This window comes from Otolemur garnettii, unplaced genomic scaffold (genome assembly GCF_000181295.1).
Source record: "Otolemur garnettii isolate 467f Iridium unplaced genomic scaffold, OtoGar3 scaffold00122, whole genome shotgun sequence".
Classification (NCBI taxonomy): domain Eukaryota; kingdom Metazoa; phylum Chordata; class Mammalia; order Primates; family Galagidae; genus Otolemur; species Otolemur garnettii.
In genome coordinates, this window is record NW_003852517.1 from 5634233 (window position 1) to 5645422 (window position 11190).

Sequence of the window (11190 nt, forward strand, 5' to 3'; positions counted from 1 at the left end):
GAGATTCCTAAGACTAGATGCTGGAGAGTATAAGAAAGGGAAACGGTGAGTTTCTATGAAAATTAGACAAAAAATAATCCTCTAGGAATTTAAATCAACTTGGGCTTCATGGGGAAAAAAATGCAAGCTTCTAGGAAAAAAATATATTGTATTATTTAACATAGCCTAGAGGCAAAACCAAAATTCAACAGGAGGTGCTCCTATCTGAGAGGTTTGAGTGTTTATTTTTCAGGTGACGCACTGAGTCATAATGGCGATAGTCAGACGCCAACAAGTTGTCTGTGTTTGACCACTGCCTTCTTTCCAGGTTCTCCTTTTTCTTGCTGGCCCTTCCTTGTTTATCCGATCTAATGCAATAAAATGCATAATTAATTTCTAAACGCTTCCATTGAGCGGTGCAATTTGTCAAGTCGAGTTGTTAATAGAATTAAGCTTTTTATCAGCGATTAGCAAAAGAAGGTTAAAAAAAATTAATTACGAAATTGTATGCCTCCCTGGTTCAAAGCCAGGTTTTGGATTAAACGTTCGATAAAGGTTTCCTGACACATTATAAAACATTTAGCAAAAGCTGCTTTTCCCCAAGCGCATTAAAAACCTGTCTCTGAGCAGAACTCACCAGCAGGGTAAGAGCATTTGGGCAGACCCTTGTGCACGCAAGCATGAAAAGAGAATATCACTGGTTTTCCTACTCGATTCAGGAGCAGGGACACAGTGTGACCTCAAAAGTGATCTTAAATTTTTGATAGTGTGACTTGCAAGCTTGAATGAAATTATAGAACTGGTTGGAGGGTGTAACAGGAGGATGCCTTGATGACACAATTAACATATAATATGCCTTTATCTGTAATTACATAGAACATGCCCAGGAAGGTGAGCATGTACAGGGTGCACAGTAAGAGCTGAAAGCCTACATGAAACACCTAATCCTTCCTAAATCACTCATCTAATTTATCCATTTCACTGTCTCTCTTCCCTTTCTCTCATCTGTGTGTTCTTGTCACCTCACTGTTTTATAAAGTAGAAGAATGTAACCATTTCACTCCATCACTTTCCAAGGGAGGAGGAAGGAGAGAAAGGATAAATGTGATGGGCCGGACCCTGACATCCACTGAGTCACCTGTCATGAGTGGCACAAGCTACTATTCTACAGCAGCAAGAATAAAGCCCTAAGTTGCCTTTACATTGCAGTACAAGGTGCCGTGAGTATTTTCTACTCGTTTTCCACATAGGGGGTTCCTGCACTTCAGGTTGTTTGCTTCCAAACCCTACGCTGGGGTGCTTCTGGCCAAGGCACAGGGTGCGTTCAGTACGTGAATGTCTGTGCTCTTTAAAGAAGGCACCTGGGTAGGGAGCCCAAGTCCTAAACTTAGAATGGGAGGGCAGAGGCTCCTTTTCAGATTCAAGTTGTGTTCTCTAGACTCCCTTCTAGCAGAGAGCCAAGCACTGGAGCTACAGGGAAATGTGCAGTCAAATAGGTGTCCATTTACAAATGGAGCACGGCCATGTGTGCAAATACCCTCCAGTCTTCAGAATCCTGCCAGGTGAAGGCGTGAATCCCAGGCCCCAAGCACACATCCTATAAAACGGTCCTTTCCTGCTACACGTACGTTTACTCTTTTCTTTTGGTTTGCTTAGTTCTCTATCCTTCTGTCTTTTTTGCCTTCCAACATTCTTTGGATAATTTTCTTGAACAGTCACGAGCGATTCAATTTGTAAGAATTCAAAGAACGATGCAGTATGACAATTTCATGAAATAAACTTGAGTTACAGGAAACAATGGTGCTATTGAACTTTCTTATAAGAAATGATAGATTAATTCTAAATATTTGTCGCTAATTATAAAATAAACAACAAAAAACCCCCCAACAAACTATAAGATAAAATAAGCTTAGTTATCTTACTGAGAAGTGTAATACAATTCTCAGTTGTAATACAATTATAATATCATATCTATATATGTTTGAATTTAAACTCTATGACCTCCAGGGAAATTTTCAGTTTCCCTCTCCCTATAAGCTCATTACTTATAGAATTTCTGATACAAGGTACTTCATAAATATTAGTTGAATCAGTGAGTAGGTAAGGAAATGTTATTCCTTGTAACTTCTTTCTGTTCTCACAACCTCTCTTGGAATTTTAAAAAACAAGTACTCTTTGTCAGTAAACATGGAAACATACTTTGACGTTCCTTAATGACTCAAAGTTTTGGAATGCCTCATTAAGTAGGAGTAATATTAATTAACACTATAAAATGAATAACTCAACATTAACAGGTAAAATGGGAGGAATTAAAACTGATCCTAACTGACCCTAACTTATCACCTTCTTTGCTTTTGACTGATTTTTTTATTCCAGTTTGTTTTCTTGTCCTTTTTTTCATTCTCATAAGAGAATGAAGAATGTGCGATTCTATGGCCTCCTGAACTAATTTAACACCATTACCTTTCGAAATTAATGAGTGACTCTGAGAATGAATCCATTTGCCCCTAAATTGTTGTCCAACTTTCATTATAATCATTTTTACCACTGATATCAATCTTTTTTGAATTTTCAGAAGCTTTTAAAATATCTTTTATTAGAATATCAACAACAACTTATTTAAATATGGAAGCTTCACTCCACCCTTTTGTGTCTTTTTTTTTTTTTTTAAATCAGTAAAACGCTGTTTCTTTTCAAAAATTAGTACTAGGGGAGTTATAGAGAACCATATCCTATTAAACAGTGTCAGGAATAATTTTTCCAAGGTTTTTTTTCAAGTTAAATTTTAACAATTCTAAAAGATAGCAGTATTTTAAAAATCTTGCTTTATAACTCTGTACTATAATTGGGTGATGGAAATCTCTTAAATAAAGGTATCATTTTGTAAGTAACAACAATATACACAGTTTGAACCAGTGAAAAAATAGTGGCCAATGAAGAAATTATTTTTAAGAAAATAATGGATTAGCTCTGCTTCATGAAGGTAAACACAAGAATTGCCTAAAAGTAAAATTGCTGTTTTTAGGTGAGCATAAGAGTGACCTCTTATTATATATCTAATAATGCAAAGAAACCACTGAAAAGAGAGAGAAAGAAAGAAAGTAACATCTCTGTGCACAGTTATATTTTCTTAGCAAAAGATGATGTGTAACATTCTTGAAAGCTACTGGGCAAGATATTTTACATCAAAAAAAGTCTGCTTTTTAAAAGAACTCCTACACATAAATACAGTTCTACTGTTATTTCACTAAATCTGTAGGCATTAGAATTTGGCCTGACCTATCTGAGGATTATCTTTGTTTTTCCCCCCAAACCATCAATTTCTTGGTGCTGTGACACTATTCAGCACGTTCAATAATCAGGACAACAAAAATTCCACAAAATTGTCCAGATGCTCTGCAGTCAGCTGATGGATTTTCACAATACACATTGAGCTCTCCAGTAACATGGCAGACCTACCTTACCAAACCTATCTTACTAATAATGCGCAAGCCTCGATTAATTTTTTTTAGCTTATTTTTACGAGAGATTGGGCCAGGGATAGCAGTTAAAAACAGTCATATACAATATCATTTGTGTGTTCTAATATTATTCTATAGGTATAAAACAGTATTCATTTTGGTATAAAACAGTTACATTTTGTTCACAAATGGTGAATAATTTAGACTGGTTCATTTTCACTCCTGACAGTCTATAAGATAAACTAAAAAATAGAAGATGTCACTAAGGCTTGTTCTTACATTTATTGTGTTTTAGAATTATGCATATGCATTTTATTTTAAGGCTTTATATTACTGTCATAGATTACTTCTCTGTGTTTCATAACTAGAAGCCAATATAACAATGATGCTCTTCAATCTAATTTTATTTTATTTGCATTTTTTGGCCAGGGTGGGTTTGAACCCGCCACCTCCAGCATATGGGGCTAGTGCTCTACTCCTTTGAACCACAGGCACAGCCTATCCATCTAATTTTGAATTTACACCAGGAAGCGCTACGTATACATGTGTGATTGTGGTGACACTGGTACACAGTGACATGGTAGAGTTGCTTGTAAAAATGGGCTTATCTCCTACTGGTTGAGTGTCACTGAATAGTATGCTTGATAACAAAGGGAAAAAAGGAGTACTGGAATCTCCTAGGCATCAGCTCTCCACCCTCTTAGCAACCAGTTCCGTCCTCTGTAGCATCACCATTGCTTATCCTCTCCTATTTCTAATTTCATCTCAAAATACTTCTATTCCCCATCATGCCTCTTCAGTATTGTCTTCTTGCCTTTATTCTATAGTTGCTTTTCTCATTCTTCCACCTGAAAGTTCCCAGGTATGGAGTATGGCTATGAAGTTACTATTCCAAGATTCAGCATTTGCCTCACATTTAGGGCTAAATCTTCCATTCAGGAAGAAGGTTTTACTATTGATTTCTAAGGAAAGGAATGCTAAACTTTCGCCTTCTAATCCTTTCAATAAAGATCCTTCTGTACAATTGTATGGCACATTTACCTTTCCAAAGGGCTTAAACAAATACACTTGATCTCCTTTGGCATTTACTGACACTGCCTAGTGGTAGCAGAACTCTCTAATATCCAGGAGGCTACCTTTTCTCCAGGAATATACGGATTTAAAAAAAAAAATAATTGGGAACACGACTTCATATAGGCACATTTATCTATCTTCTAGTAAAATACTTAAATTGCTATACCAATGCATTATAAACTATGCTAATATATTATAGATGTAAAATATATTAAAATCTAAATAAAATAAGAAAAAATATATAGAGTGTTTCTAATAATTTCTTCCAGAATTCAGTGCGTAGTCTCGGGATCACTCCTGTTTGAGACCACTGCATGATCCTCCCAGGCATTAGTAGCTACATTTGAAAACCTTCCAGGAGTGCAAGGGAAGCTAAGGGGGCGCAGTGGGGAGGGACTTTTGATTGCTACAGCTGCATACAGCTCAAGTTTCTAACTTCAGTCCCCTTTTCTCTGGCCTGAGTCATCAACGTGTGTGAGGCTTAGAGGGAAGAAAATCAATTAGTATGCTTCTTCACCCTCGGGAGAGAGAGGGAGGGGCAGGAGAACCAGGGCCTAAGGCCCAGAGTCCAAGGCCACATTTCTTGTGGGGGATTTGGCATTCAGTGAAGTGCTTCTTCTTCTAAAGTGGCTGCTGATGGGGGGAGAGGTGGAGACAGGGAGAGAACATCACCTGGGAAAGGATGCAGCTGATTAACATTCTGGGCACGTCCAACAGTTTGTGCACAATTAACTTTTCTAAAATATATTCTAAAGCTTTCAAATTATATTTTGCAAAGTGTAATTCTATCCTATTACCCTTAGCCACATACACCTTGGTATGACAGTGCTTTGAATTATTCCTCTGCCTCCTCAGTGTTTACACCTTCTGATACAGCACTTGTAGATAGTGATCATGCATATTCCCGCCTACTTATCACAGGGAAACGGGAGCTATTTTACTCTTCTAATCTTCATGCACCCTAAAGTTCTTTAATCATTTTTGTTGTTGGTTTCTTCTTTCATTTCCAGTTATCAGCATCTTTCTGACGCTGGGGCCCTCAGACCTGGAAGGGGGACGCCAGATAGCAGCTCCCTTTACCTTATAAAGAGCTACAGGCTCCGGCTTTCCTGCTCCGTGATCGGACATGTCTGTTTAGGATGCCAGGGCTCTCATGCGTTTTTATTATCTCAGCATCGCCCTGCACTATCATTCTGTCACCTTGCCATTGAGGAAACTATCATCCGATGCCCTGTTCTTCTTCACACCCCTCCACCCCTTGGGTTTCATCTTTCTCATAGCTTTGAATTCTCTTCCTGTTCAGTTTTGTTTTGCTCAGAGTTATCCGTGTTTTACACCATTTTCTGTTTAGAAAACGATTATTTATCTAGAAAATTAGCACAACGTCTCGCATCCAATCTTCCTGAAGATGAAGTTCTTCAGGAAACTCTTAGCCAACTATGGGCAGTTTCACAGAATGTGGCTGATCTTGGAAATCGTCTTTCCAAAATGCTCTAACTTAGGTCTTTGCCACTTGAATGTTTTCCTATCCAGGGGTGTTTCTATAGAAAATAGTAAATAATAGAATGTATAACAGTATATAATGAAATAGAATATTATTAATGTGATATAAAAACATATTAATTAATATTAATCCATAGCATTATATGACATAATTTACATATTTATCCGCATTAGCATCTTTTTCTTAATTAAAGAAACCATTTGAGTAAATATTTTAATCCTTTATGTGGCTTATCTATATGGTGCAAGAATAATTTTAGAATGTAATGATTTTAAATCACTTCCATGATGAGTTTACTGGATCCCCTCCTTTACTATTTTCTTATCAGTTTTCTGACTAAATTCAGGTAGGAATACTCACATTTTATTTTCCATTATTAACCTAAATTCAGGGACTAATGTGCTAAAAGACCAGATACTCCAGCCTGTCTTCCATTTCTAGAAGATCAGGACCCGTGACCATTCAAAAATCTACAGGTTCTCCCTTCCATCTCTCCTCCAGCCCCAACTGCTTGGTAGGTAGAGTGACAGAGCCCTGTAACTGTTAACTGCCTGGTGTTCTTGTTGCTGTTATTGACTTGGTGATAGATAATAAATCTGAAATTTGGTTTTAAACAACAGGGAATTTGGATATAAAAAAACCCACACATTCCAGATTGTACTATGTGAAGATCTCAGTCTTTGGGGGGTGCTAGGGCTCCTCGGTGTTAGAAATCAAGCTATTGCCTTGGTGACATTAAATCTTCATTTTGGTTCTAAATATCAGAGAACAAGAAATCATAAAAAGGCAAAGATCCTAGACCATGATATGTCAAGATGTCAGTTTCCTCAGGGGGTAAGGCATCTAGATTATAGCAGATCAATGATACAAATACTGATACCTTTCTTCTGATTCCTCCCAGAAATGCATGTTTCTGTGCTGACGTTTGAGCCACTTTTGACCAGTCAGGGCCTAGCAGTGATTATTCCAGGCCATGGTGAGGGAGGTCTATGACGATGGGTTCACTTCAGTGTTCTCTCTGGGCACCAGACAGGTGTCAAGCACTTTGGGGTGTATGCACAACAGAGCCCTGAAACATATTTCAACTATTGCACCAGGAGAGCCAGCCTGGTACAGAAAAGAATGCAATAAATTTCAGTTCAAATATCATTCAGCACATCTTGCTGGTGGGTGGAGGCAAGAAAAGAGTTCAAAAGCATATCGTGTGTGTAAGAGGACAGAAGAAGGAGAAAAAGGACATTTGCCAGGAAGCACAAAATCAAAGCAAGCCCCAAGATTTGCAGCTTTCTGAGTTTGGGAGGCTCTTGTAGGGCCCTTGTGAAGTAAGTGAAGGGACTGCGGACCTCAGATGTATTCACAGACACTGGTCTGCTGAGGGCTCAGTGGGGAGAAGCCCCAGTGATCTTGTTTTGCTCTTCAAGCAAAGTGGTTTTTTAAGGGAGAGATTCTGTGGCCTGGGGTCTGTCACTCTACCCTAGAAGGCAGGGATGGACGGAGGGAGAACGTGTAGATTCTCTAATGGTCATGGGGAAGATAACATTGTGTGAGAAAGAAAATCAATGTTCGTATAGAAGCACTTATTTAATTCATAATTGACAAAGACAAGAAAGGATGTGATCAGAAAAGAGATAGGAAGTGATCATAATGAACTATGCATGTTCCCCAATCGCAGAAACTGATTACCCTTGCCTAAAAAAGTCTAGCTATTTTTATAGCAACATATATCATAAGAAGCTATCCATTAAGGGGCGTGGTTAAATAATGTTTTGGCTTCACATCAAGATCACACCAGCATTTGGTTATATTTCTTCTCATTAGAGAATCAGTTTTAATTTTTTAAAGCACAGATCTAAAAATAATGGCCTTGCATTTATAAAACATGGCCTACTCCAAACAATTAATGATTGTGTTTGCTAATACTGCTAATAGGAATATTCGTAGAAAAATGTACTCTCTTTGCTATATCTTTTGATGTCTGAGGAAATAAGGCAACATGATTTGGAGGCCAGGATTTTTGTTAAGTCATAGGAAGTCATTCTTTACCCAGAGAGGAAAGGTACAGACTCAGCTGCTGGCAAGAACGAGATCCAAGTGCAAGGGAAAGTATAGATCATGTCCCAGAGAGAGGCTTCCTCTGAAATGATGGAAAATGATGGTGTGCTGCTCCCACACAGGATGGCAATGAAGCAAGTTTGCCCATCAGCTGGAACTTGGCTGTTACCACCTTCCTGTCCCATGGAAGGTTTAAAGGAAATAGCACCTTTTAATATTATGTTATCTGCTACTTTAGCAGAGCCTAATTAGGCATATTAGCTCACCAGATCAAAGTGGAAGACACCAGTGTTATCTGATTTCTTCTTCTGTGTCCCGGAAAACCCTAAAAAAATTACTCTTCTGACATAAGGAGATTAAAAAAAAAACCTCTTCCTCTATTCTTCTTTCAGATTACATTTTAATCTGGACTTTTGCTTTGTTCCAAGTTGGAGACTTGTCTGGAATTGCTTGCTTGCCAAACTTGGCAAAGAAGTGGCCTTGCAATGTTTCCCATATGCTAGTTGGAGGTGGCTTCCAAGACATTAAGTCACGGGTCTACTACAGCCTAGTGAGTTGCTGTACAGCTCACGTTCTGAGGCCAGAGTCTGCAGAAGGCTCATAGCAACAACGGGGCATTGTTCAGTTTCCTGACTGTTAATGTCAAGGAAAGAAGAGAGGGAAGGAATGCACAGTTACAGGAGGAAAGATGGTGGCAGTGATGAGTGGGCATTAAACTCACAGCCACACTTCATCCATCATGCGATTTAACAACTGTTTCTAATGTTGATATGTTACATGTGTATTGTTACTTTTTAAATTAATTTTCAGTTAAAGACAGTTGGTTTGAGCATAGTGTTTGATTTTAAATAAATTTATCCATTTTAAATAGATTTATGATGTCGCACAGATTTTACTAAAAGTCCACTTTGACACATCTGACAAATGCACTCTGTTTCCTTTACACTTCCACAACACTTCTGGCCCAGTTGTGTGGGTAGTTTTCTACACCAAGCAATTCTTCCAACCCTCTGGGCTGCCCATAATTTAATTCTATTCTGATGCTATGTACCTGGAGTTAGCAACAGATCTCTCAAGTTCAGGGCTCAGTCCCACAAATCTGCCTCCATTTCAGATGCCAATGGCAAGTCTGGGACTCCCATAGTCCTGAATGATTGGCTATAAATCTGGGGGTCCCATAACCCTCTTCCATAGCTTCAAAAATATGCCAGAATGGCTCACAGAACTCTGGGAAATTTTTACTTATTCACAACTCAGGAATAGCCTGATAGAAGAGATGCCTTGGTTAAGGGACAGAGGTTGAGAAAAAAACATCCTCCCTGTCCTCTTCAGGCCCACCACCCTCAGCACCTCCTTGTGATTACCAACCAGACGCTCATCACCTCTGGTATTTCCTTCTTCTCCAGCAAGGCTCCCCTTCCTTGAGGTCCACATGAAGCTGAAAGTTCCAACCTTCTCCCAGTCCTAAGGCTGCCTAGGGGCCCCCTCCTGAGTCACTCATTAGCAAAAATCCACCTCATTCAGCTGTGATCAAAAAAGGGCTTGTTATGAATAACAGAAGGCAAGCCTATCGTTGAGGAAACCCAGGAGCTCTGTGCCAGGAATGAGGACAACACTCCAATAGAGTATATTTAATATACACCATACCATGCCAGAGCATGTGGTGAAGGACACCGGAGCTGTGGATTCTGCTCTTCCTGAGAAGAGACTCCTAAAGAGAGGCTAAGGTTCATACTGGATTTTTTTAAAATTGGGAATTGGCATTTGTTTGAGATAGAGATGGTTTCTGAGAGCTTAAGGGACTACATTGCTATTAAGGTTCAATGTGTCGACTACATTTGGTGCTTTATATCACAACAGGTTTACATCTGTCCTTTTGACGATGCAGTAACTTTTCACATACACATATAGATGGCTCATAGCCTGCCATCTGCTCTGCCATCAGAAGAAACCCCACAGCATACACACTGCCAGACACGGCTGTAGTTCACATGTCCTGCTGCTCTGGCCCTCATAATCCAAACACGTGTCCCAGGGTGAGGAAGGTTTCCAGAAGGCAGATTCTACCCCCAGCGCTTTGCCTCTCACTCATGGCATGACAACTGTCCAGAGAGGTGCTCTAGCAACTTTCCCACTGGTGAGAAGAAAGGATTTGATTTCAGAGCAGCTATCTTGGTCTCACATACAGAAGGATCAGGGTACCTTACAGTGGATATTTATTCAACTTACAGTGTTGGCAACTTTCATCCCCTAATCTACTTGAGCTGGACTAGCCCTAAAACCGTAACTTTCACAACAAAGGAAAGACATCCTTTGGCTCTATTTGTATGTTTTTATCTTTGGTTTAACTTTAAAAAGTTATTTTCCTTCAAATGATTACCAGCAAGAATAGGGAAAGGCAGATTTCTGTCTTTTAATTCTTTTTAACATAAGGGAAGTATTTTATTTTCTTCCCTTGAGAGTTGGCTGACTATTTTGTCCCCAGGGTCACAATTACTTAAAACTTTATACTTAGCTTTAACACCACTTTCTGTCGCTAGTCAACCTCTTCCCTCCCTTTTCTCCCCACGCAAGGGAAACTGCAGAGAAATACTACTTAATTATCACACCACATAACTAATTAAAAGCAGGATGCTTGTGTATGGTATGCTAATGAGCTATTAGGGATCTAGCATGCCTTAGTGACAAGATGTGGGTTCTTATTCTACCCTTTACCTGGCGGGTGGATTTCTAGTTGACAGTTGAAGATGATGAGATGGGAATTTATTATGCCACTTGCAAGCCAGGAACTTTGAGAGAGGGCAGAAAGGTCGAGCAATAGAATCACTTAGGAGAAGCAACACCTGAGCTAAAACCAAGATGATAAAAAAAGAAAAGTCTGAGCATTTGATTTATAGGAAACCAGGGCGTATGTGGAGCGCATAGCAGAGGATGTTCAATAAATAGAGAACTTTGGTTGTTATTTCTGTTGGGCCCAGGGATGGGAGATGAACATAGTGGGGGTGAACTACTGACCAGCTCCTTGCAAACATGCCACGTGTCCTCCGTGCATACGTTCAGAGATCACCAAACACAGGCTGTCACTTTGTGCAGAGGCAGGGACGTGTGGAAAAGTCAATG

The 11190-nt window shown here is 39.3% G+C and overlaps 1 protein-coding gene across 1 annotated transcript in view; it reads right to left on the minus strand.

Annotated features, from left to right (window-relative positions):
• The window catches only part of LSAMP (limbic system-associated membrane protein), a 637087-nt gene that overhangs the window by 444638 nt on the left and 181259 nt on the right, over nt 1-11190 (minus strand). The gene's annotated exons all lie outside the window — the stretch shown is intronic.